Source organism: Triticum dicoccoides, chromosome 3A (genome assembly GCF_002162155.2).
Source record: "Triticum dicoccoides isolate Atlit2015 ecotype Zavitan chromosome 3A, WEW_v2.0, whole genome shotgun sequence".
Lineage (NCBI taxonomy): Eukaryota > Viridiplantae > Streptophyta > Magnoliopsida > Poales > Poaceae > Triticum > Triticum dicoccoides.
In genome coordinates this window covers 730,834,005-730,838,046 of record NC_041384.1, presented here as the reverse complement: position 1 = coordinate 730,838,046, position 4,042 = coordinate 730,834,005, and the positions used below count along the sequence as shown (strand labels likewise).

The window sequence follows — 4,042 nt, the reverse complement described above, 5'->3', positions numbered from 1 at the left end:
CAACTAAGGGTGTGTGTGTGTGTGTGTTTGTCGAGAATCAACAGCTGCAAGCCGAGCATCGAATCACGATTAGGGGGTGTGTGTTTTTGTTTGTCGAGGGACCCTAGTTGCATGTCAACAATTGACTCGCAACTAGGGTGTGTGTGTTTTGTCATGGCCCCCGATTGCAAGCCCACCATCGACTCGCAACTAAGCGTGTGTGTGTTTCTCGAGAGTCCCCAGTTGCAAGCCGACCATCGACTTGCAACTAAGGGTGTGTGCGTGTTTGTCGAGACTCCCATCGACTTGCAACTAGGGTGTGTGTGTTTTGACGTGACCCCAGTTGCAAGTTAACCATCGACTCGCAACTAAGGGTGTGTGTTTATCGAGGGTCCCTAGTTGCAAGCCGACCACCAGCTCGCAACTAAGGGTGTGTGTTTTGTCAAGGGTCCCCAGTTGCATATCAACCATCGACTCGTAACTAGGCGGTGTGTGTGTTTGTTTAGGGCCCCCAGTTGCAAGCTGACCGTCGACTCGCAACTAGGGGGGGTGTGTTTTGTCGTCGCCCCCAGTTTCAAGCTGACCATCGACTCGCAACTAAGGGTGTCTGTGTTTTTGAGGGTCCCCAGTTGCATGTCGACCATCGACTCGCAACTAGGGTGTGTGTGTGTTTTGTCATGGCCCCCAGTTGCAAGTCCACCATCGACTCGCAACTAAGGGTGTGTGTGTGTGTGTGTTTGTGTTTCTCGAGACTCCCCAGTTGTAAGCCGAGCATCGACTCGCAACTAGGTGTGTGTGTGTGTGTTTTGTCGTGGCCCCAATTGCAAGGCAACCATTGACTCACAAAGGGTGTGTGTGTGTGTGTTTGTTGAGGGCCCCCATTTACAATTATTCCATTTTTTGATAGTTTTTTTTTCCTTTTTTGATGTAATAAAGATTTACAAGGTACTTCTTCATGAAACCCCTAAAGAAAAAAGGATTTCTAGTTTGTTTTAATATAACTGCAATTTTGATAGAGACCGAATCTGTTACATACTCAGAATTTGTTCAGTAAGACTGAATTTGTTAGATTCAGAGTATCATAGAATTTCTGAAAATTTAAGAGCGTGGTTATGTGGCAGGGGGTGATTTAGATGTAATTAGTAACATCGTTCTAGGCTTATGTGAAACTTTTGAGCAGGGGAGACCCGGACTTCATGCAGACTGAAATTAATAGTGTGTTGGTTATACAGACTGATATTTTGTTCATTCATACTGAATTTGTGTTCATCTAAGGCTGATTTTTTTGCTTGATTGAGGTTGTAATTCTCCCCCTAGTCAGTTTGAAATTCTCAGTGGTCAGTCACATACTTTTGTTTTTCCAGAAATGAATTTTGTTGTGATTCAGACATGGAACCCTAGCAGTCATACAACTCCGATTCTAGGGGATTCCATATACTTTTTCCTCTTGTTTTCATTTCTGATTCTAGACATTCAATTTTTTTCCCATTGACTGGTTCCTCCTAATATGTCTAATTATGTACGTGCTTGTCACAATACGATTACAACAATTTTTCCATGCTCAGTTCATACTTGACTATTCTTCAAAATTCTTTGTTTATCTATTCTTGTTTCTTTTTACAGGGGGATGTAAGCAGAGATACCAACCATCAAAATTCAGAGAGCAATATCATCATTGAAGACCTGGACCAAACTTTTCATGGCAATGTTTCTGAAGTTGAGGCCTCTAATATTGATTTAACAGAAACGGATGCATCAGATGGCATGTTGCTTGATGGTATCAGAAAATGGTAAATCATTTTTCACCGCACCAAACTTTTTGTGTTTTCGTGCTTCTTTTTTGCCTTCATAAGTTCAGTCTTGTTTGAATATAATCTGTTCTATAAGAGCCTAATTTTCTTTTTTGTTATTTTGGTTTTTTTGTATGCAGCTGCAAAAGAGTGATGAGAGTAAACATGGGAGGAATGTTTTGAAGGAGCAAAGCAGGAAGGTAAATTGTTTTTTATTTCAATTAACATCTTTTACCTACCACACCATCGGTTTTTTATTATAAGTAGTGTGTTATCATGCCAAGAACTTTTTTTTTTGATAGAGCTGAGTTACTAATTTTAATTTGTCTTTTTTGCTTGATTATCAGATGGGAACAACCCAAGAATGTTTGAATAAAGGAAGAGCAAGTGCGTATATCAGATTTAGCATAGGGTGTTCTTCCAAGATAGTCGACAGTGTTTGCAAAAGCAATTACAGAATGGAGCTTGTGAAGAACTCTGGATTCGGATACATGCTTGTGAAGAACTCTGGATTCAAGCAATTTTGCCAAGGCCTACATCTGGTCCCAAGCTTTTTTTTTTACAACAAACAAATAAATTAAGCCCACAAACACAAGGCCTAGGCCCAGGAAACTTGCCGAGAGTGTGGGGGTGGTGGAGGGGGAGAGGGACGACCCAGCCCTGGAAGCGTCCAACAAAAAAGGACGAGCAACGACAAACAATTGAACGACTCGGTGACAAACAATCGAACGACAGAACAAGAACAGGGGCGATCGGAAGGCTACAAACAGGATGATGTCATGTTAGATGTGACATAATTATGTCACATCTAGATGTGTCCTAGACGGACCCTGAAAGGAAACGATAGCGAAGGGCTAGTCAAGAATGGCGCCGCGATTATCGGATCGAACGCCGGCACTCTCGTTCTTTCTATTCTCTGTTTGACTGAATAGAAGGAAAAAAAGGGCAGCGCCTGATCTGGGTCTTCTTCTACCTCATTGCCCTTGTCTCTGTGCCAATTGAGGGATGAGTACTTGATTCCGATGAACATCGCCGGGGTGGGACACGGTCAGGGCGTCGCCGGTGGCCGCGACGAAGAAGAACGGCCTTGCAGCTTCGGTCCGCTCGGTCGGACCGGGCAAAGACCGGACCGGACCGAGAAAATTTCGGGCCGAAATTTAGTAACCGGACCGAACAAATTCTTCAGCGGGTCAGGACCGGACGGTCCGGTCTAGAACGGGCCACGAGCGGGCCAAAAAGCCCCCTCGCTCCGTCCAGCCTGACCATCGGCGCTGCCCTCGACCAACCTGCTGTGCGCGCTACTTGCCCCAATCTTGCCGTGTGCCGCCGTTAGCAATATTCCCGAGCCCCTGCCGCCAACACAACTACATGCTGCGTGACACGCCGACAGCCTCACCAATCTTGAGTTTCGGATCCAGCTCCTCCAACACAGATCAGTGCCCCGTGATTTGATCTCCCGCTGCTGGCCAATCTCCTTCAGCGCCACCGGGCTTGGCTCCCACCCTCCTCCCCCACGCCTATGGAGCAGCGCTCGCCCAACGCGACCAGCTTCGCATGTGTCAGTGACTCAGTGGCCCCACCCTTCCCCACCGACCAGACTGCTTCTTCTTCCTTGATCAAGGCTGGTTGTAATGGGAGTATCATATGCTAGTATCATGCATGTGATACTAATGTATGATACTACCTCTCTAATGCATAGTATCATATATTAGTATCATGTAATACTCTACTTATTGCCATACATGACACAAAGTGCATATCATTTATTATGATACGGTATCATGATACTCCCTCCGATCCTTTTTAGTCTGCATATAAGTTTTGTCCGAAGTCAAAGCATCTCTATTTTGACCAAATTTATAGAAAAATGTATCAACATTCACAATGTCAAATTAATATTATTGGATTCATTATGAAATGTAGTTTCATGGTATATATATTTGGTATTGTAGATGTTGATATTTTTTAATATAAATTTGGTCAAAGTTTACAAAGTTTGACTTGACACAACTCTAATATGCGGAGTAAAAAGGACCGGAGGGAGCATGATACTACACCCTCTTTTTTTTTTCATTTAATGCTATGCCACCTCATCAAAATTGCCTAGTTGGCATGCATGATACTAGCTATGATACTACTATTACGACCAGCCTAAAGACGGCAAGCTGGAGGAGCCTACTACCGTGTCCAGTTTCTTCTATGGTAAACCTCTTCTTTTCTTCTGAATTATGCTTTTGTCAAGTTCCTGCGCTGCTGAAATCTCTGATTGCATA

The 4,042-nt window shown here is 44.0% G+C and overlaps 1 long non-coding RNA gene across 1 annotated transcript in view; it reads left to right on the top strand.

The window, feature by feature from the left end:
• The window catches only part of LOC119273546, a 6,700-nt gene extending 3,959 nt beyond the window's left edge, over positions 1-2,741 (top strand). Inside the window, exons 2-4 of the long non-coding RNA XR_005134898.1 lie at positions 1,603-1,769; positions 1,910-1,969; positions 2,117-2,741. This is a non-coding gene — a long non-coding RNA (uncharacterized LOC119273546). The remainder of the gene's footprint in view (positions 1-1,602; positions 1,770-1,909; positions 1,970-2,116) is intronic.
• Positions 2,742-4,042: the final 1,301 nt, after the last annotated feature.